The 19,050-nt window shown below is 51.6% G+C and overlaps 28 non-coding genes across 28 annotated transcripts; all 28 read right to left on the bottom strand.

The window, feature by feature from the left end:
• Positions 1-217: 217 nt before the first annotated feature.
• Trnas-aga (transfer RNA serine (anticodon AGA)) lies at positions 218-299 on the bottom strand. Its single transcript has one exon. It is a non-coding gene; the product is annotated as a tRNA-Ser (tRNA).
• Positions 300-444: 145 nt separating this feature from the next.
• Trnak-uuu (transfer RNA lysine (anticodon UUU)) lies at positions 445-517 on the bottom strand. Its single transcript has one exon. It is a non-coding gene; the product is annotated as a tRNA-Lys (tRNA).
• A 661-nt stretch (positions 518-1,178) lies between these two features.
• Positions 1,179-1,251, bottom strand: Trnam-cau (transfer RNA methionine (anticodon CAU)). The gene has a single exon. It is a non-coding gene; the product is annotated as a tRNA-Met (tRNA).
• A 1,034-nt stretch (positions 1,252-2,285) lies between these two features.
• On the bottom strand, positions 2,286-2,367 carry Trnas-aga (transfer RNA serine (anticodon AGA)). Its single transcript has one exon. It is a non-coding gene; the product is annotated as a tRNA-Ser (tRNA).
• A 145-nt stretch (positions 2,368-2,512) lies between these two features.
• Positions 2,513-2,585, bottom strand: Trnak-uuu (transfer RNA lysine (anticodon UUU)). The gene has a single exon. It is a non-coding gene; the product is annotated as a tRNA-Lys (tRNA).
• A 661-nt stretch (positions 2,586-3,246) lies between these two features.
• On the bottom strand, positions 3,247-3,319 carry Trnam-cau (transfer RNA methionine (anticodon CAU)). Its single transcript has one exon. It is a non-coding gene; the product is annotated as a tRNA-Met (tRNA).
• A 1,034-nt stretch (positions 3,320-4,353) lies between these two features.
• Positions 4,354-4,435, bottom strand: Trnas-aga (transfer RNA serine (anticodon AGA)). Its single transcript has one exon. It is a non-coding gene; the product is annotated as a tRNA-Ser (tRNA).
• Positions 4,436-4,580: 145 nt separating this feature from the next.
• Trnak-uuu (transfer RNA lysine (anticodon UUU)) lies at positions 4,581-4,653 on the bottom strand. Its single transcript has one exon. It is a non-coding gene; the product is annotated as a tRNA-Lys (tRNA).
• Positions 4,654-5,314: 661 nt separating this feature from the next.
• Trnam-cau (transfer RNA methionine (anticodon CAU)) lies at positions 5,315-5,387 on the bottom strand. Its single transcript has one exon. It is a non-coding gene; the product is annotated as a tRNA-Met (tRNA).
• A 1,036-nt stretch (positions 5,388-6,423) lies between these two features.
• On the bottom strand, positions 6,424-6,505 carry Trnas-aga (transfer RNA serine (anticodon AGA)). The gene has a single exon. It is a non-coding gene; the product is annotated as a tRNA-Ser (tRNA).
• Positions 6,506-6,650: 145 nt separating this feature from the next.
• On the bottom strand, positions 6,651-6,723 carry Trnak-uuu (transfer RNA lysine (anticodon UUU)). Its single transcript has one exon. It is a non-coding gene; the product is annotated as a tRNA-Lys (tRNA).
• Positions 6,724-7,384: 661 nt separating this feature from the next.
• On the bottom strand, positions 7,385-7,457 carry Trnam-cau (transfer RNA methionine (anticodon CAU)). Its single transcript has one exon. It is a non-coding gene; the product is annotated as a tRNA-Met (tRNA).
• A 1,035-nt stretch (positions 7,458-8,492) lies between these two features.
• Trnas-aga (transfer RNA serine (anticodon AGA)) lies at positions 8,493-8,574 on the bottom strand. The gene has a single exon. It is a non-coding gene; the product is annotated as a tRNA-Ser (tRNA).
• Positions 8,575-8,719: 145 nt separating this feature from the next.
• Trnak-uuu (transfer RNA lysine (anticodon UUU)) lies at positions 8,720-8,792 on the bottom strand. Its single transcript has one exon. It is a non-coding gene; the product is annotated as a tRNA-Lys (tRNA).
• A 661-nt stretch (positions 8,793-9,453) lies between these two features.
• Positions 9,454-9,526, bottom strand: Trnam-cau (transfer RNA methionine (anticodon CAU)). The gene has a single exon. It is a non-coding gene; the product is annotated as a tRNA-Met (tRNA).
• A 1,035-nt stretch (positions 9,527-10,561) lies between these two features.
• Trnas-aga (transfer RNA serine (anticodon AGA)) lies at positions 10,562-10,643 on the bottom strand. The gene has a single exon. It is a non-coding gene; the product is annotated as a tRNA-Ser (tRNA).
• A 145-nt stretch (positions 10,644-10,788) lies between these two features.
• On the bottom strand, positions 10,789-10,861 carry Trnak-uuu (transfer RNA lysine (anticodon UUU)). Its single transcript has one exon. It is a non-coding gene; the product is annotated as a tRNA-Lys (tRNA).
• Positions 10,862-11,522: 661 nt separating this feature from the next.
• Trnam-cau (transfer RNA methionine (anticodon CAU)) lies at positions 11,523-11,595 on the bottom strand. Its single transcript has one exon. It is a non-coding gene; the product is annotated as a tRNA-Met (tRNA).
• Positions 11,596-12,630: 1,035 nt separating this feature from the next.
• Positions 12,631-12,712, bottom strand: Trnas-aga (transfer RNA serine (anticodon AGA)). The gene has a single exon. It is a non-coding gene; the product is annotated as a tRNA-Ser (tRNA).
• Positions 12,713-12,857: 145 nt separating this feature from the next.
• On the bottom strand, positions 12,858-12,930 carry Trnak-uuu (transfer RNA lysine (anticodon UUU)). Its single transcript has one exon. It is a non-coding gene; the product is annotated as a tRNA-Lys (tRNA).
• Positions 12,931-13,591: 661 nt separating this feature from the next.
• Trnam-cau (transfer RNA methionine (anticodon CAU)) lies at positions 13,592-13,664 on the bottom strand. The gene has a single exon. It is a non-coding gene; the product is annotated as a tRNA-Met (tRNA).
• A 1,035-nt stretch (positions 13,665-14,699) lies between these two features.
• Positions 14,700-14,781, bottom strand: Trnas-aga (transfer RNA serine (anticodon AGA)). The gene has a single exon. It is a non-coding gene; the product is annotated as a tRNA-Ser (tRNA).
• A 145-nt stretch (positions 14,782-14,926) lies between these two features.
• Positions 14,927-14,999, bottom strand: Trnak-uuu (transfer RNA lysine (anticodon UUU)). Its single transcript has one exon. It is a non-coding gene; the product is annotated as a tRNA-Lys (tRNA).
• Positions 15,000-15,660: 661 nt separating this feature from the next.
• On the bottom strand, positions 15,661-15,733 carry Trnam-cau (transfer RNA methionine (anticodon CAU)). The gene has a single exon. It is a non-coding gene; the product is annotated as a tRNA-Met (tRNA).
• A 1,036-nt stretch (positions 15,734-16,769) lies between these two features.
• Positions 16,770-16,851, bottom strand: Trnas-aga (transfer RNA serine (anticodon AGA)). The gene has a single exon. It is a non-coding gene; the product is annotated as a tRNA-Ser (tRNA).
• Positions 16,852-16,996: 145 nt separating this feature from the next.
• Trnak-uuu (transfer RNA lysine (anticodon UUU)) lies at positions 16,997-17,069 on the bottom strand. The gene has a single exon. It is a non-coding gene; the product is annotated as a tRNA-Lys (tRNA).
• Positions 17,070-17,730: 661 nt separating this feature from the next.
• Trnam-cau (transfer RNA methionine (anticodon CAU)) lies at positions 17,731-17,803 on the bottom strand. Its single transcript has one exon. It is a non-coding gene; the product is annotated as a tRNA-Met (tRNA).
• Positions 17,804-18,842: 1,039 nt separating this feature from the next.
• Positions 18,843-18,924, bottom strand: Trnas-aga (transfer RNA serine (anticodon AGA)). Its single transcript has one exon. It is a non-coding gene; the product is annotated as a tRNA-Ser (tRNA).
• Positions 18,925-19,050: the final 126 nt, after the last annotated feature.

Raw genomic sequence — 19,050 nt, 5'->3', positions numbered from 1 at the left:
TTAAATTAAGGTTTTTTTTTTTTTTCGTCGTTGCACCATCCTGTAGTATGTCCCGACTTGTCCCGACTTTGCTCGGCTGACGCGAAAGCTGACGCTTGGAAATCGCCCTTATCTAAAGGACAGGCACTATAAACGGCTGTGAGAGGTGAGGTGTGGCGAGGTACCAAAACGCGATATTTTCTGCTTCTTCTTCCAAAACAAGAAAAGAAAAATCCGACGCAGTCGGTAGGACTCGAACCTACGCTCCCAGAGGGAATCTGATTTCTAGTCAGACGCCTTAACCACTCGGCCACGACTGCTTGTCCAACAGGTGCCCCTCGAATCGTGAAAAACCCAACCGGTTGCGTCTGCGCAGAATGCCGACAGGAAACGTAAAACCGTGCACTGATTACGACAGGGCTACTATCGCTACGAGACGAGCCATTTTGGAAGCGTTAAAATCTTCGGCCGGACAGGGACTCGAACCCTGGACCCTTAGGTTAAAAGCCTAATGCTCTACCGACTGAGCTATCCGGGCTTTCGCTTGTTGTGGTTGGAGCGGTTTCAAGCAACGTGATTAAGTGGAAGGTGTGTGTAGGCTTCTGGCGCTACTGGCGACTGCACCGACTACTCACTGACGCTGGTAGCAGCCCAACAGCGGACCAGTGCCTCTTCTCCCTTTATTCCGGTGCTGACAGTAACTGCATCACGTGCCTGCTTTCCCCGATTGCGTTCGGTTGAAGCCAAGGAAGAAGGGCGACCAACGACAGTTCGAAGACCAAAACATGGAGCGTTGTGTGCGCAAATAGTTCCGTTCCGGTACCGGGAATCGAAGCCGGACCTGTTGAGTGAAAGCCAGGTATCCTAGCCACTAGACCACACAGGACTTGCTCTACAGCGGTGAGATTTACTCCGTCTCTTATTGTATTTTGTGCTGAATCTGGACTCAGTGCTGTTCTCTGCTTGCGATCATATCCGCGCCTACAGACCGGCATGGCGCACAGTTCAAAATTGACTGTCCATTGCTGTGTGCATCGCATTTTGTTTGTAACACGGAGGAGAAATATCAAAGTTGTTACGTCGTCATAATTGGAAGTAAACATTTTGACGCTGAGGCGTGGACTCCGTGTGGATAACGGACAACAGTTAAGTTCGTTCCCTAGCAACAGCAACGCAGTCATGATGTACAGAAAATTAAATGCCCCAGGTGAGGATCGAACTCACGACCTTAAGATTATGAGACTTACGCGCTGCCTACTGCGCTACCGAGGCACACCGGAGACGTCCTCGAAGGAAACTCGCTAAGTCTCACATTTTAGAGAAAGACAGTTTGCGCTTTCTGAAGGATCTATTGTCTTGCTACACGTACGAAACTCGGTAAGTCTCACATATTAGAGATAGACAGTTTGCGCTTTCTGAAGAATCTGTTGTCTTGCTACACGTGCTGTCCCGACTCTCTAGATTAAACTGCAGCCGCAGCTATACAGCTATAAGGTCCTGAGGCTGACCCATCTCAAGCGAGCAATCCGCGCGGCAGCATTGTTGCCACAAGAGCAAAATAATGCATCGACCGGGAATCGTGCCGGCATACCTTAAGATTATGAGACTTAGGCGCTGCCTACTGCACTACTGAGTCACAAACCACTCAACTACAGATGCTCGACAAGCTACCCGTGCTTTCCAAGCAGCTGTCGGCAGGGAAACTGGGATTGCCACCCAGCGACGTCGAAAAAGGGGCTAAACTCGCGAAGTCCCCCACTACACTGCCTTAAAACGACCGTTCATCACTATCGTGTGAGTAACCTTGCGTCAGCGGCGACGAGTCTTGCCCAAAGACGTAGCGTGCTTGGAGGCGCTGCCCGAATGCGTGTGGATGCACCCTCCTACCTCGTAATGCGCCTGCAGCTCCTATAGCCGTGGGCCGCTGTGGGCGGGCGGGAAGCCGACACAGCGCGGCGTTGCGAGCAGCGGCAGTGCGGTGGTGTTGTACTGTTGAGCATAGTTGCCTTCCAAGCAGTTGATCCGGGTACGATTCCCGGCCACCGCAAGTGGCGCTAATTTTTCCGTATCATTATGTGGGCTCCTGCTGTTAAATTAAGGTTTTTTTTTTTTTTCGTCGTTGCACCATCCTGTAGTATGTCCCGACTTGTCCCGACTTTGCTCGGCTGACGCGAAAGCTGACGCTTGGAAATCGCCCTTATCTAAAGGACAGGCACTATAAACGGCTGTGAGAGGTGAGGTGTGGCGAGGTACCAAAACGCGATATTTTCTGCTTCTTCTTCCAAAACAAGAAAAGAAAAATCCGAAGCAGTCGGTAGGACTCGAACCTACGCTCACAGAGGGAATCTGATTTCTAGTCAGACGCCTTAACCACTCGGCCACGACTGCTTGTCCAACAGGTGCCCCTCGAATCGTGAAAAACCCAACCGGTTGCGTCTGCGCAGAATGCCGACAGGAAACGTAAAACCGTGCACTGATTACGACAGGGCTACTATCGCTACGAGACGAGCCATTATGGAAGCGTTAAAATCTTCGCCCGGACAGGGACTCGAACCCTGGACCCTTAGGTTAAAAGCCTAATGCTCTACCGACTGAGCTATCCGGGCTTTCGCTTGTTGTGGTTGGAGCGGTTTCAAGCAACGTGATTAAGTGGAAGGTGTGTGTAGGCTTCTGGCGCTACTGGCGACTGCACCGACTACTCACTGACGCTGGTAGCAGCCCAACAGCGGACCAGTGCCTCTTCTCCCTTTATTCCGGTGCTGACAGTAACTGCATCACGTGCCTGCTTTCCCCGATTGCGTTCGGTTGAAGCCAAGGAAGAAGGGCGACCAACGACAGTTCGAAGACCAAAACATGGAGCGTTGTGTGCGCAAATAGTTCCGTTCCGGTACCGGGAATCGAAGCCGGACCTGTTGAGTGAAAGCCAGGTATCCTAGCCACTAGACCACACAGGACTTGCTCTACAGCGGTGAGATTTACTCCGTCTCTTATTGTATTTTGTGCTGAATCTGGACTCAGTGCTGTTCTCTGCTTGCGATCATATCCGCGCCTACAGACCGGCATGGCGCACAGTTCAAAATTGACTGTCCATTGCTGTGTGCATCGCATTTTGTTTGTAACACGGAGGAGAAATATCAAAGTTGTTACGTCGTCATAATTGGAAGTAAACATTTTGACGCTGAGGCGTGGACTCCGTGTGGATAACGGACAACAGTTAAGTTCGTTCCCTAGCAACAGCAACGCAGTCATGATGTACAGAAAATTAAATGCCCCAGGTGAGGATCGAACTCACGACCTTAAGATTATGAGACTTACGCGCTGCCTACTGCGCTACCGAGGCACGCCGGAGACGTCCTCGAAGGAAACTCGCTAAGTCTCACATTTTAGAGAAAGACAGTTTGCGCTTTCTGAAGGATCTATTGTCTTGCTACACGTACGAAACTCGGTAAGTCTCACATATTAGAGATAGACAGTTTGCGCTTTCTGAAGAATCTGTTGTCTTGCTACACGTGCTGTCCCGACTCTCTAGATTAAACTGCAGCCGCAGCTATACAGCTATAAGGTCCTGAGGCTGACCCATCTCAAGCGAGCAATCCGCGCGGCAGCATTGTTGCCACAAGAGCAAAATAATGCATCGACCGGGAATCGTGCCGGCATACCTTAAGATTATGAGACTTAGGCGCTGCCTACTGCACTACTGAGTCACAAACCACTCAACTACAGATGCTCGACAAGCTACCCGTGCTTTCCAAGCAGCTGTCGGCAGGGAAACTGGGATTGCCACCCAGCGACGTCGAAAAAGGGGCTAAACTCGCGAAGTCCCCCACTACACTGCCTTAAAACGACCGTTCATCACTATCGTGTGAGTAACCTTGCGTCAGCGGCGACGAGTCTTGCCCAAAGACGTAGCGTGCTTGGAGGCGCTGCCCGAATGCGTGTGGATGCACCCTCCTACCTCGTAATGCGCCTGCAGCTCCTATAGCCGTGGGCCGCTGTGGGCGGGCGGGAAGCCGACACAGCGCGGCGTTGCGAGCAGCGGCAGTGCGGTGGTGTTGTACTGTTGAGCATAGTTGCCTTCCAAGCAGTTGATCCGGGTACGATTCCCGGCCACCGCAAGTGGCGCTAATTTTTCCGTATCATTATGTGGGCTCCTGCTGTTAAATTAAGGTTTTTTTTTTTTTTCGTCGTTGCACCATCCTGTAGTATGTCCCGACTTGTCCCGACTTTGCTCGGCTGACGCGAAAGCTGACGCTTGGAAATCGCCCTTATCTAAAGGACAGGCACTATAAACGGCTGTGAGAGGTGAGGTGTGGCGAGGTACCAAAACGCGATATTTTCTGCTTCTTCTTCCAAAACAAGAAAAGAAAAATCCGACGCAGTCGGTAGGACTCGAACCTACGCTCCCAGAGGGAATCTGATTTCTAGTCAGACGCCTTAACCACTCGGCCACGACTGCTTGTCCAACAGGTGCCCCTCGAATCGTGAAAAACCCAACCGGTTGCGTCTGCGCAGAATGCCGACAGGAAACGTAAAACCGTGCACTGATTACGACAGGGCTACTATCGCTACGAGACGAGCCATTATGGAAGCGTTAAAATCTTCGCCCGGACAGGGACTCGAACCCTGGACCCTTAGGTTAAAAGCCTAATGCTCTACCGACTGAGCTATCCGGGCTTTCGCTTGTTGTGGTTGGAGCGGTTTCAAGCAACGTGATTAAGTGGAAGGTGTGTGTAGGCTTCTGGCGCTACTGGCGACTGCACCGACTACTCACTGACGCTGGTAGCAGCCCAACAGCGGACCAGTGCCTCTTCTCCCTTTATTCCGGTGCTGACAGTAACTGCATCACGTGCCTGCTTTCCCCGATTGCGTTCGGTTGAAGCCAAGGAAGAAGGGCGACCAACGACAGTTCGAAGACCAAAACATGGAGCGTTGTGTGCGCAAATAGTTCCGTTCCGGTACCGGGAATCGAAGCCGGACCTGTTGAGTGAAAGCCAGGTATCCTAGCCACTAGACCACACAGGACTTGCTCTACAGCGGTGAGATTTACTCCGTCTCTTATTGTATTTTGTGCTGAATCTGGACTCAGTGCTGTTCTCTGCTTGCGATCATATCCGCGCCTACAGACCGGCATGGCGCACAGTTCAAAATTGACTGTCCATTGCTGTGTGCATCGCATTTTGTTTGTAACACGGAGGAGAAATATCAAAGTTGTTACGTCGTCATAATTGGAAGTAAACATTTTGACGCTGAGGCGTGGACTCCGTGTGGATAACGGACAACAGTTAAGTTCGTTCCCTAGCAACAGCAACGCAGTCATGATGTACAGAAAATTAAATGCCCCAGGTGAGGATCGAACTCACGACCTTAAGATTATGAGACTTACGCGCTGCCTACTGCGCTACCGAGGCACGCCGGAGACGTCCTCGAAGGAAACTCGCTAAGTCTCACATTTTAGAGAAAGACAGTTTGCGCTTTCTGAAGGATCTATTGTCTTGCTACACGTACGAAACTCGGTAAGTCTCACATATTAGAGATAGACAGTTTGCGCTTTCTGAAGAATCTGTTGTCTTGCTACACGTGCTGTCCCGACTCTCTAGATTAAACTGCAGCCGCAGCTATACAGCTATAAGGTCCTGAGGCTGACCCATCTCAAGCGAGCAATCCGCGCGGCAGCATTGTTGCCACAAGAGCAAAATAATGCATCGACCGGGAATCGTGCCGGCATACCTTAAGATTATGAGACTTAGGCGCTGCCTACTGCACTACTGAGTCACAAACCACTCAACTACAGATGCTCGACAAGCTACCCGTGCTTTCCAAGCAGCTGTCGGCAGGGAAACTGGGATTGCCACCCAGCGACGTCGAAAAAGGGGCTAAACTCGCGAAGTCCCCCACTACACTGCCTTAAAACGACCGTTCATCACTATCGTGTGAGTAACCTTGCGTCAGCGGCGACGAGTCTTGCCCAAAGACGTAGCGTGCTTGGAGGCGCTGCCCGAATGCGTGTGGATGCACCCTCCTACCTCGTAATGCGCCTGCAGCTCCTATAGCCGTGGGCCGCTGTGGGCGGGCGGGAAGCCGACACAGCGCGGCGTTGCGAGCAGCGGCAGTGCGGTGGTGTTGTACTGTTGAGCATAGTTGCCTTCCAAGCAGTTGATCCGGGTACGATTCCCGGCCACCGCAAGTGGCGCTAATTTTTCCGTATCATTATGTGGGCTCCTGCTGTTAAATTAAGGTTTTTTTTTTTTTTTTCGTCGTTGCACCATCCTGTAGTATGTCCCGACTTGTCCCGACTTTGCTCGGCTGACGCGAAAGCTGACGCTTGGAAATCGCCCTTATCTAAAGGACAGGCACTATAAACGGCTGTGAGAGGTGAGGTGTGGCGAGGTACCAAAACGCGATATTTTCTGCTTCTTCTTCCAAAACAAGAAAAGAAAAATCCGACGCAGTCGGTAGGACTCGAACCTACGCTCCCAGAGGGAATCTGATTTCTAGTCAGACGCCTTAACCACTCGGCCACGACTGCTTGTCCAACAGGTGCCCCTCGAATCGTGAAAAACCCAACCGGTTGCGTCTGCGCAGAATGCCGACAGGAAACGTAAAACCGTGCACTGATTACGACAGGGCTACTATCGCTACGAGACGAGCCATTATGGAAGCGTTAAAATCTTCGCCCGGACAGGGACTCGAACCCTGGACCCTTAGGTTAAAAGCCTAATGCTCTACCGACTGAGCTATCCGGGCTTTCGCTTGTTGTGGTTGGAGCGGTTTCAAGCAACGTGATTAAGTGGAAGGTGTGTGTAGGCTTCTGGCGCTACTGGCGACTGCACCGACTACTCACTGACGCTGGTAGCAGCCCAACAGCGGACCAGTGCCTCTTCTCCCTTTATTCCGGTGCTGACAGTAACTGCATCACGTGCCTGCTTTCCCCGATTGCGTTCGGTTGAAGCCAAGGAAGAAGGGCGACCAACGACAGTTCGAAGACCAAAACATGGAGCGTTGTGTGCGCAAATAGTTCCGTTCCGGTACCGGGAATCGAAGCCGGACCTGTTGAGTGAAAGCCAGGTATCCTAGCCACTAGACCACACAGGACTTGCTCTACAGCGGTGAGATTTACTCCGTCTCTTATTGTATTTTGTGCTGAATCTGGACTCAGTGCTGTTCTCTGCTTGCGATCATATCCGCGCCTACAGACCGGCATGGCGCACAGTTCAAAATTGACTGTCCATTGCTGTGTGCATCGCATTTTGTTTGTAACACGGAGGAGAAATATCAAAGTTGTTACGTCGTCATAATTGGAAGTAAACATTTTGACGCTGAGGCGTGGACTCCGTGTGGATAACGGACAACAGTTAAGTTCGTTCCCTAGCAACAGCAACGCAGTCATGATGTACAGAAAATTAAATGCCCCAGGTGAGGATCGAACTCACGACCTTAAGATTATGAGACTTACGCGCTGCCTACTGCGCTACCGAGGCACGCCGGAGACGTCCTCGAAGGAAACTCGCTAAGTCTCACATTTTAGAGAAAGACAGTTTGCGCTTTCTGAAGGATCTATTGTCTTGCTACACGTACGAAACTCGGTAAGTCTCACATATTAGAGATAGACAGTTTGCGCTTTCTGAAGAATCTGTTGTCTTGCTACACGTGCTGTCCCGACTCTCTAGATTAAACTGCAGCCGCAGCTATACAGCTATAAGGTCCTGAGGCTGACCCATCTCAAGCGAGCAATCCGCGCGGCAGCATTGTTGCCACAAGAGCAAAATAATGCATCGACCGGGAATCGTGCCGGCATACCTTAAGATTATGAGACTTAGGCGCTGCCTACTGCACTACTGAGTCACAAACCACTCAACTACAGATGCTCGACAAGCTACCCGTGCTTTCCAAGCAGCTGTCGGCAGGGAAACTGGGATTGCCACCCAGCGACGTCGAAAAAGGGGCTAAACTCGCGAAGTCCCCCACTACACTGCCTTAAAACGACCGTTCATCACTATCGTGTGAGTAACCTTGCGTCAGCGGCGACGAGTCTTGCCCAAAGACGTAGCGTGCTTGGAGGCGCTGCCCGAATGCGTGTGGATGCACCCTCCTACCTCGTAATGCGCCTGCAGCTCCTATAGCCGTGGGCCGCTGTGGGCGGGCGGGAAGCCGACACAGCGCGGCGTTGCGAGCAGCGGCAGTGCGGTGGTGTTGTACTGTTGAGCATAGTTGCCTTCCAAGCAGTTGATCCGGGTACGATTCCCGGCCACCGCAAGTGGCGCTAATTTTTCCGTATCATTATGTGGGCTCCTGCTGTTAAATTAAGGTTTTTTTTTTTTTTTCGTCGTTGCACCATCCTGTAGTATGTCCCGACTTGTCCCGACTTTGCTCGGCTGACGCGAAAGCTGACGCTTGGAAATCGCCCTTATCTAAAGGACAGGCACTATAAACGGCTGTGAGAGGTGAGGTGTGGCGAGGTACCAAAACGCGATATTTTCTGCTTCTTCTTCCAAAACAAGAAAAGAAAAATCCGACGCAGTCGGTAGGACTCGAACCTACGCTCCCAGAGGGAATCTGATTTCTAGTCAGACGCCTTAACCACTCGGCCACGACTGCTTGTCCAACAGGTGCCCCTCGAATCGTGAAAAACCCAACCGGTTGCGTCTGCGCAGAATGCCGACAGGAAACGTAAAACCGTGCACTGATTACGACAGGGCTACTATCGCTACGAGACGAGCCATTATGGAAGCGTTAAAATCTTCGCCCGGACAGGGACTCGAACCCTGGACCCTTAGGTTAAAAGCCTAATGCTCTACCGACTGAGCTATCCGGGCTTTCGCTTGTTGTGGTTGGAGCGGTTTCAAGCAACGTGATTAAGTGGAAGGTGTGTGTAGGCTTCTGGCGCTACTGGCGACTGCACCGACTACTCACTGACGCTGGTAGCAGCCCAACAGCGGACCAGTGCCTCTTCTCCCTTTATTCCGGTGCTGACAGTAACTGCATCACGTGCCTGCTTTCCCCGATTGCGTTCGGTTGAAGCCAAGGAAGAAGGGCGACCAACGACAGTTCGAAGACCAAAACATGGAGCGTTGTGTGCGCAAATAGTTCCGTTCCGGTACCGGGAATCGAAGCCGGACCTGTTGAGTGAAAGCCAGGTATCCTAGCCACTAGACCACACAGGACTTGCTCTACAGCGGTGAGATTTACTCCGTCTCTTATTGTATTTTGTGCTGAATCTGGACTCAGTGCTGTTCTCTGCTTGCGATCATATCCGCGCCTACAGACCGGCATGGCGCACAGTTCAAAATTGACTGTCCATTGCTGTGTGCATCGCATTTTGTTTGTAACACGGAGGAGAAATATCAAAGTTGTTACGTCGTCATAATTGGAAGTAAACATTTTGACGCTGAGGCGTGGACTCCGTGTGGATAACGGACAACAGTTAAGTTCGTTCCCTAGCAACAGCAACGCAGTCATGATGTACAGAAAATTAAATGCCCCAGGTGAGGATCGAACTCACGACCTTAAGATTATGAGACTTACGCGCTGCCTACTGCGCTACCGAGGCACGCCGGAGACGTCCTCGAAGGAAACTCGCTAAGTCTCACATTTTAGAGAAAGACAGTTTGCGCTTTCTGAAGGATCTATTGTCTTGCTACACGTACGAAACTCGGTAAGTCTCACATATTAGAGATAGACAGTTTGCGCTTTCTGAAGAATCTGTTGTCTTGCTACACGTGCTGTCCCGACTCTCTAGATTAAACTGCAGCCGCAGCTATACAGCTATAAGGTCCTGAGGCTGACCCATCTCAAGCGAGCAATCCGCGCGGCAGCATTGTTGCCACAAGAGCAAAATAATGCATCGACCGGGAATCGTGCCGGCATACCTTAAGATTATGAGACTTAGGCGCTGCCTACTGCACTACTGAGTCACAAACCACTCAACTACAGATGCTCGACAAGCTACCCGTGCTTTCCAAGCAGCTGTCGGCAGGGAAACTGGGATTGCCACCCAGCGACGTCGAAAAAGGGGCTAAACTCGCGAAGTCCCCCACTACACTGCCTTAAAACGACCGTTCATCACTATCGTGTGAGTAACCTTGCGTCAGCGGCGACGAGTCTTGCCCAAAGACGTAGCGTGCTTGGAGGCGCTGCCCGAATGCGTGTGGATGCACCCTCCTACCTCGTAATGCGCCTGCAGCTCCTATAGCCGTGGGCCGCTGTGGGCGGGCGGGAAGCCGACACAGCGCGGCGTTGCGAGCAGCGGCAGTGCGGTGGTGTTGTACTGTTGAGCATAGTTGCCTTCCAAGCAGTTGATCCGGGTACGATTCCCGGCCACCGCAAGTGGCGCTAATTTTTCCGTATCATTATGTGGGCTCCTGCTGTTAAATTAAGGTTTTTTTTTTTTTTTCGTCGTTGCACCATCCTGTAGTATGTCCCGACTTGTCCCGACTTTGCTCGGCTGACGCGAAAGCTGACGCTTGGAAATCGCCCTTATCTAAAGGACAGGCACTATAAACGGCTGTGAGAGGTGAGGTGTGGCGAGGTACCAAAACGCGATATTTTCTGCTTCTTCTTCCAAAACAAGAAAAGAAAAATCCGACGCAGTCGGTAGGACTCGAACCTACGCTCCCAGAGGGAATCTGATTTCTAGTCAGACGCCTTAACCACTCGGCCACGACTGCTTGTCCAACAGGTGCCCCTCGAATCGTGAAAAACCCAACCGGTTGCGTCTGCGCAGAATGCCGACAGGAAACGTAAAATCGTGCACTGATTACGACAGGGCTACTATCGCTACGAGACGAGCCATTATGGAAGCGTTAAAATCTTCGCCCGGACAGGGACTCGAACCCTGGACCCTTAGGTTAAAAGCCTAATGCTCTACCGACTGAGCTATCCGGGCTTTCGCTTGTTGTGGTTGGAGCGGTTTCAAGCAACGTGATTAAGTGGAAGGTGTGTGTAGGCTTCTGGCGCTACTGGCGACTGCACCGACTACTCACTGACGCTGGTAGCAGCCCAACAGCGGACCAGTGCCTCTTCTCCCTTTATTCCGGTGCTGACAGTAACTGCATCACGTGCCTGCTTTCCCCGATTGCGTTCGGTTGAAGCCAAGGAAGAAGGGCGACCAACGACAGTTCGAAGACCAAAACATGGAGCGTTGTGTGCGCAAATAGTTCCGTTCCGGTACCGGGAATCGAAGCCGGACCTGTTGAGTGAAAGCCAGGTATCCTAGCCACTAGACCACACAGGACTTGCTCTACAGCGGTGAGATTTACTCCGTCTCTTATTGTATTTTGTGCTGAATCTGGACTCAGTGCTGTTCTCTGCTTGCGATCATATCCGCGCCTACAGACCGGCATGGCGCACAGTTCAAAATTGACTGTCCATTGCTGTGTGCATCGCATTTTGTTTGTAACACGGAGGAGAAATATCAAAGTTGTTACGTCGTCATAATTGGAAGTAAACATTTTGACGCTGAGGCGTGGACTCCGTGTGGATAACGGACAACAGTTAAGTTCGTTCCCTAGCAACAGCAACGCAGTCATGATGTACAGAAAATTAAATGCCCCAGGTGAGGATCGAACTCACGACCTTAAGATTATGAGACTTACGCGCTGCCTACTGCGCTACCGAGGCACGCCGGAGACGTCCTCGAAGGAAACTCGCTAAGTCTCACATTTTAGAGAAAGACAGTTTGCGCTTTCTGAAGGATCTATTGTCTTGCTACACGTACGAAACTCGGTAAGTCTCACATATTAGAGATAGACAGTTTGCGCTTTCTGAAGAATCTGTTGTCTTGCTACACGTGCTGTCCCGACTCTCTAGATTAAACTGCAGCCGCAGCTATACAGCTATAAGGTCCTGAGGCTGACCCATCTCAAGCGAGCAATCCGCGCGGCAGCATTGTTGCCACAAGAGCAAAATAATGCATCGACCGGGAATCGTGCCGGCATACCTTAAGATTATGAGACTTAGGCGCTGCCTACTGCACTACTGAGTCACAAACCACTCAACTACAGATGCTCGACAAGCTACCCGTGCTTTCCAAGCAGCTGTCGGCAGGGAAACTGGGATTGCCACCCAGCGACGTCGAAAAAGGGGCTAAACTCGCGAAGTCCCCCACTACACTGCCTTAAAACGACCGTTCATCACTATCGTGTGAGTAACCTTGCGTCAGCGGCGACGAGTCTTGCCCAAAGACGTAGCGTGCTTGGAGGCGCTGCCCGAATGCGTGTGGATGCACCCTCCTACCTCGTAATGCGCCTGCAGCTCCTATAGCCGTGGGCCGCTGTGGGCGGGCGGGAAGCCGACACAGCGCGGCGTTGCGAGCAGCGGCAGTGCGGTGGTGTTGTACTGTTGAGCATAGTTGCCTTCCAAGCAGTTGATCCGGGTACGATTCCCGGCCACCGCAAGTGGCGCTAATTTTTCCGTATCATTATGTGGGCTCCTGCTGTTAAATTAAGGTTTTTTTTTTTTTTTCGTCGTTGCACCATCCTGTAGTATGTCCCGACTTGTCCCGACTTTGCTCGGCTGACGCGAAAGCTGACGCTTGGAAATCGCCCTTATCTAAAGGACAGGCACTATAAACGGCTGTGAGAGGTGAGGTGTGGCGAGGTACCAAAACGCGATATTTTCTGCTTCTTCTTCCAAAACAAGAAAAGAAAAATCCGACGCAGTCGGTAGGACTCGAACCTACGCTCCCAGAGGGAATCTGATTTCTAGTCAGACGCCTTAACCACTCGGCCACGACTGCTTGTCCAACAGGTGCCCCTCGAATCGTGAAAAACCCAACCGGTTGCGTCTGCGCAGAATGCCGACAGGAAACGTAAAACCGTGCACTGATTACGACAGGGCTACTATCGCTACGAGACGAGCCATTATGGAAGCGTTAAAATCTTCGCCCGGACAGGGACTCGAACCCTGGACCCTTAGGTTAAAAGCCTAATGCTCTACCGACTGAGCTATCCGGGCTTTCGCTTGTTGTGGTTGGAGCGGTTTCAAGCAACGTGATTAAGTGGAAGGTGTGTGTAGGCTTCTGGCGCTACTGGCGACTGCACCGACTACTCACTGACGCTGGTAGCAGCCCAACAGCGGACCAGTGCCTCTTCTCCCTTTATTCCGGTGCTGACAGTAACTGCATCACGTGCCTGCTTTCCCCGATTGCGTTCGGTTGAAGCCAAGGAAGAAGGGCGACCAACGACAGTTCGAAGACCAAAACATGGAGCGTTGTGTGCGCAAATAGTTCCGTTCCGGTACCGGGAATCGAAGCCGGACCTGTTGAGTGAAAGCCAGGTATCCTAGCCACTAGACCACACAGGACTTGCTCTACAGCGGTGAGATTTACTCCGTCTCTTATTGTATTTTGTGCTGAATCTGGACTCAGTGCTGTTCTCTGCTTGCGATCATATCCGCGCCTACAGACCGGCATGGCGCACAGTTCAAAATTGACTGTCCATTGCTGTGTGCATCGCATTTTGTTTGTAACACGGAGGAGAAATATCAAAGTTGTTACGTCGTCATAATTGGAAGTAAACATTTTGACGCTGAGGCGTGGACTCCGTGTGGATAACGGACAACAGTTAAGTTCGTTCCCTAGCAACAGCAACGCAGTCATGATGTACAGAAAATTAAATGCCCCAGGTGAGGATCGAACTCACGACCTTAAGATTATGAGACTTACGCGCTGCCTACTGCGCTACCGAGGCACGCCGGAGACGTCCTCGAAGGAAACTCGCTAAGTCTCACATTTTAGAGAAAGACAGTTTGCGCTTTCTGAAGGATCTATTGTCTTGCTACACGTACGAAACTCGGTAAGTCTCACATATTAGAGATAGACAGTTTGCGCTTTCTGAAGAATCTGTTGTCTTGCTACACGTGCTGTCCCGACTCTCTAGATTAAACTGCAGCCGCAGCTATACAGCTATAAGGTCCTGAGGCTGACCCATCTCAAGCGAGCAATCCGCGCGGCAGCATTGTTGCCACAAGAGCAAAATAATGCATCGACCGGGAATCGTGCCGGCATACCTTAAGATTATGAGACTTAGGCGCTGCCTACTGCACTACTGAGTCACAAACCACTCAACTACAGATGCTCGACAAGCTACCCGTGCTTTCCAAGCAGCTGTCGGCAGGGAAACTGGGATTGCCACCCAGCGACGTCGAAAAAGGGGCTAAACTCGCGAAGTCCCCCACTACACTGCCTTAAAACGACCGTTCATCACTATCGTGTGAGTAACCTTGCGTCAGCGGCGACGAGTCTTGCCCAAAGACGTAGCGTGCTTGGAGGCGCTGCCCGAATGCGTGTGGATGCACCCTCCTACCTCGTAATGCGCCTGCAGCTCCTATAGCCGTGGGCCGCTGTGGGCGGGCGGGAAGCCGACACAGCGCGGCGTTGCGAGCAGCGGCAGTGCGGTGGTGTTGTACTGTTGAGCATAGTTGCCTTCCAAGCAGTTGATCCGGGTACGATTCCCGGCCACCGCAAGTGGCGCTAATTTTTCCGTATCATTATGTGGGCTCCTGCTGTTAAATTAAGGTTTTTTTTTTTTTTTCGTCGTTGCACCATCCTGTAGTATGTCCCGACTTGTCCCGACTTTGCTCGGCTGACGCGAAAGCTGACGCTTGGAAATCGCCCTTATCTAAAGGACAGGCACTATAAACGGCTGTGAGAGGTGAGGTGTGGCGAGGTACCAAAACGCGATATTTTCTGCTTCTTCTTCCAAAACAAGAAAAGAAAAATCCGACGCAGTCGGTAGGACTCGAACCTACGCTCCCAGAGGGAATCTGATTTCTAGTCAGACGCCTTAACCACTCGGCCACGACTGCTTGTCCAACAGGTGCCCCTCGAATCGTGAAAAACCCAACCGGTTGCGTCTGCGCAGAATGCCGACAGGAAACGTAAAACCGTGCACTGATTACGACAGGGCTACTATCGCTACGAGACGAGCCATTATGGAAGCGTTAAAATCTTCGCCCGGACAGGGACTCGAACCCTGGACCCTTAGGTTAAAAGCCTAATGCTCTACCGACTGAGCTATCCGGGCTTTCGCTTGTTGTGGTTGGAGCGGTTTCAAGCAACGTGATTAAGTGGAAGGTGTGTGTAGGCTTCTGGCGCTACTGGCGACTGCACCGACTACTCACTGACGCTGGTAGCAGCCCAACAGCGGACCAGTGCCTCTTCTCCCTTTATTCCGGTGCTGACAGTAACTGCATCACGTGCCTGCTTTCCCCGATTGCGTTCGGTTGAAGCCAAGGAAGAAGGGCGACCAACGACAGTTCGAAGACCAAAACATGGAGCGTTGTGTGCGCAAATAGTTCCGTTCCGGTACCGGGAATCGAAGCCGGACCTGTTGAGTGAAAGCCAGGTATCCTAGCCACTAGACCACACAGGACTTGCTCTACAGCGGTGAGATTTACTCCGTCTCTTATTGTATTTTGTGCTGAATCTGGACTCAGTGCTGTTCTCTGCTTGCGATCATATCCGCGCCTACAGACCGGCATGGCGCACAGTTCAAAATTGACTGTCCATTGCTGTGTGCATCGCATTTTGTTTGTAACACGGAGGAGAAATATCAAAGTTGTTACGTCGTCATAATTGGAAGTAAACATTTTGACGCTGAGGCGTGGACTCCGTGTGGATAACGGACAACAGTTAAGTTCGTTCCCTAGCAACAGCAACGCAGTCATGATGTACAGAAAATTAAATGCCCCAGGTGAGGATCGAACTCACGACCTTAAGATTATGAGACTTACGCGCTGCCTACTGCGCTACCGAGGCACGCCGGAGACGTCCTCGAAGGAAACTCGCTAAGTCTCACATTTTAGAGAAAGACAGTTTGCGCTTTCTGAAGGATCTATTGTCTTGCTACACGTACGAAACTCGGTAAGTCTCACATATTAGAGATAGACAGTTTGCGCTTTCTGAAGAATCTGTTGTCTTGCTACACGTGCTGTCCCGACTCTCTAGATTAAACTGCAGCCGCAGCTATACAGCTATAAGGTCCTGAGGCTGACCCATCTCAAGCGAGCAATCCGCGCGGCAGCATTGTTGCCACAAGAGCAAAATAATGCATCGACCGGGAATCGTGCCGGCATACCTTAAGATTATGAGACTTAGGCGCTGCCTACTGCACTACTGAGTCACAAACCACTCAACTACAGATGCTCGACAAGCTACCCGTGCTTTCCAAGCAGCTGTCGGCAGGGAAACTGGGATTGCCACCCAGCGACGTCGAAAAAGGGGCTAAACTCGCGAAGTCCCCCACTACACTGCCTTAAAACGACCGTTCATCACTATCGTGTGAGTAACCTTGCGTCAGCGGCGACGAGTCTTGCCCAAAGACGTAGCGTGCTTGGAGGCGCTGCCCGAATGCGTGTGGATGCACCCTCCTACCTCGTAATGCGCCTGCAGCTCCTATAGCCGTGGGCCGCTGTGGGCGGGCGGGAAGCCGACACAGCGCGGCGTTGCGAGCAGCGGCAGTGCGGTGGTGTTGTACTGTTGAGCATAGTTGCCTTCCAAGCAGTTGATCCGGGTACGATTCCCGGCCACCGCAAGTGGCGCTAATTTTTCCGTATCATTATGTGGGCTCCTGCTGTTAAATTAAGGTTTTTTTTTTTTTTTTCGTCGTTGCACCATCCTGTAGTATGTCCCGACTTGTCCCGACTTTGCTCGGCTGACGCGAAAGCTGACGCTTGGAAATCGCCCTTATCTAAAGGACAGGCACTATAAACGGCTGTGAGAGGTGAGGTGTGGCGAGGTACCAAAACGCGATATTTTCTGCTTCTTCTTCCAAAACAAGAAAAGAAAAATCCGACGCAGTCGGTAGGACTCGAACCTACGCTCCCAGAGGGAATCTGATTTCTAGTCAGACGCCTTAACCACTCGGCCACGACTGCTTGTCCAACAGGTGCCCCTCGAATCGTGAAAAACCCAACCGGTTGCGTCTGCGCAGAATGCCGACAGGAAACGTAAAACCGTGCACTGATTACGACAGGGCTACTATCGCTACGAGACGAGCCATTATGGAAGCGTTAAAATCTTCGCCCGGACAGGGACTCGAACCCTGGACCCTTAGGTTAAAAGCCTAATGCTCTACCGACTGAGCTATCCGGGCTTTCGCTTGTTGTGGTTGGAGCGGTTTCAAGCAACGTGATTAAGTGGAAGGTGTGTGTAGGCTTCTGGCGCTACTGGCGACTGCACCGACTACTCACTGACGCTGGTAGCAGCCCAACAGCGGACCAGTGCCTCTTCTCCCTTTATTCCGGTGCTGACAGTAACTGCATCACGTGCCTGCTTTCCCCGATTGCGTTCGGTTGAAGCCAAGGAAGAAGGGCGACCAACGACAGTTCGAAGACCAAAACATGGAGCGTTGTGTGCGCAAATAGTTCCGTTCCGGTACCGGGAATCGAAGCCGGACCTGTTGAGTGAAAGCCAGGTATCCTAGCCACTAGACCACACAGGACTTGCTCTACAGCGGTGAGATTTACTCCGTCTCTTATTGTATTTTGTGCTGAATCTGGACTCAGTGCTGTTCTCTGCTTGCGATCATATCCGCGCCTACAGACCGGCATGGCGCACAGTTCAAAATTGACTGTCCATTGCTGTGTGCATCGCATTTTGTTTGTAACACGGAGGAGAAATATCAAAGTTGTTACGTCGTCATAATTGGAAGTAAACATTTTGACGCTGAGGCGTGGACTCCGTGTGGATAACGGACAACAGTTAAGTTCGTTCCCTAGCAACAGCAACGCAGTCATGATGTACAGAAAATTAAATGCCCCAGGTGAGGATCGAACTCACGACCTTAAGATTATGAGACTTACGCGCTGCCTACTGCGCTACCGAGGCACGCCGGAGACGTCCTCGAAGGAAACTCGCTAAGTCTCACATTTTAGAGAAAGACAGTTTGCGCTTTCTGAAGGATCTATTGTCTTGCTACACGTACGAAACTCGGTAAGTCTCACATATTAGAGATAGACAGTTTGCGCTTTCTGAAGAATCTGTTGTCTTGCTACACGTGCTGTCCCGACTCTCTAGATTAAACTGCAGCCGCAGCTATACAGCTATAAGGTCCTGAGGCTGACCCATCTCAAGCGAGCAATCCGCGCGGCAGCATTGTTGCCACAAGAGCAAAATAATGCATCGACCGGGAATCGTGCCGGCATACCTTAAGATTATGAGACTTAGGCGCTGCCTACTGCACTACTGAGTCACAAACCACTCAACTACAGATGCTCGACAAGCTACCCGTGCTTTCCAAGCAGCTGTCGGCAGGGAAACTGGGATTGCCACCCAGCGACGTCGAAAAAGGGGCTAAACTCGCGAAGTCCCCCACTACACTGCCTTAAAACGACCGTTCATCACTATCGTGTGAGTAACCTTGCGTCAGCGGCGACGAGTCTTGCCCAAAGACGTAGCGTGCTTGGAGGCGCTGCCCGAATGCGTGTGGATGCACCCTCCTACCTCGTAATGCGCCTGCAGCTCCTATAGCCGTGGGCCGCTGTGGGCGGGCGGGAAGCCGACACAGCGCGGCGTTGCGAGCAGCGGCAGTGCGGTGGTGTTGTACTGTTGAGCATAGTTGCCTTCCAAGCAGTTGATCCGGGTACGATTCCCGGCCACCGCAAGTGGCGCTAATTTTTCCGTATCATTATGTGGGCTCCTGCTGTTAAATTAAGGTTTTTTTTTTTTTTTTTTTCGTCGTTGCACCATCCTGTAGTATGTCCCGACTTGTCCCGACTTTGCTCGGCTGACGCGAAAGCTGACGCTTGGAAATCGCCCTTATCTAAAGGACAGGCACTATAAACGGCTGTGAGAGGTGAGGTGTGGCGAGGTACCAAAACGCGATATTTTCTGCTTCTTCTTCCAAAACAAGAAAAGAAAAATCCGACGCAGTCGGTAGGACTCGAACCTACGCTCCCAGAGGGAATCTGATTTCTAGTCAGACGCCTTAACCACTCGGCCACGACTGCTTGTCCAACAGGTGCCCCTCGAATCGTGAAAAACCCAACCGGTTGCGTCTGCGCAGAATGCCGACAGGAAACGTAAAACCGTGCACTGATTACGACAGGGCTACTATCGCTACGAGACGAGCCATT

Source organism: Schistocerca gregaria, unplaced genomic scaffold, assembly GCF_023897955.1.
Source record: "Schistocerca gregaria isolate iqSchGreg1 unplaced genomic scaffold, iqSchGreg1.2 ptg000359l, whole genome shotgun sequence".
NCBI lineage: Eukaryota > Metazoa > Arthropoda > Insecta > Orthoptera > Acrididae > Schistocerca > Schistocerca gregaria.
The sequence above is the reverse complement of the archived record's forward strand: the minus strand, read 5'-3'. Positions and strand labels throughout refer to the sequence as shown.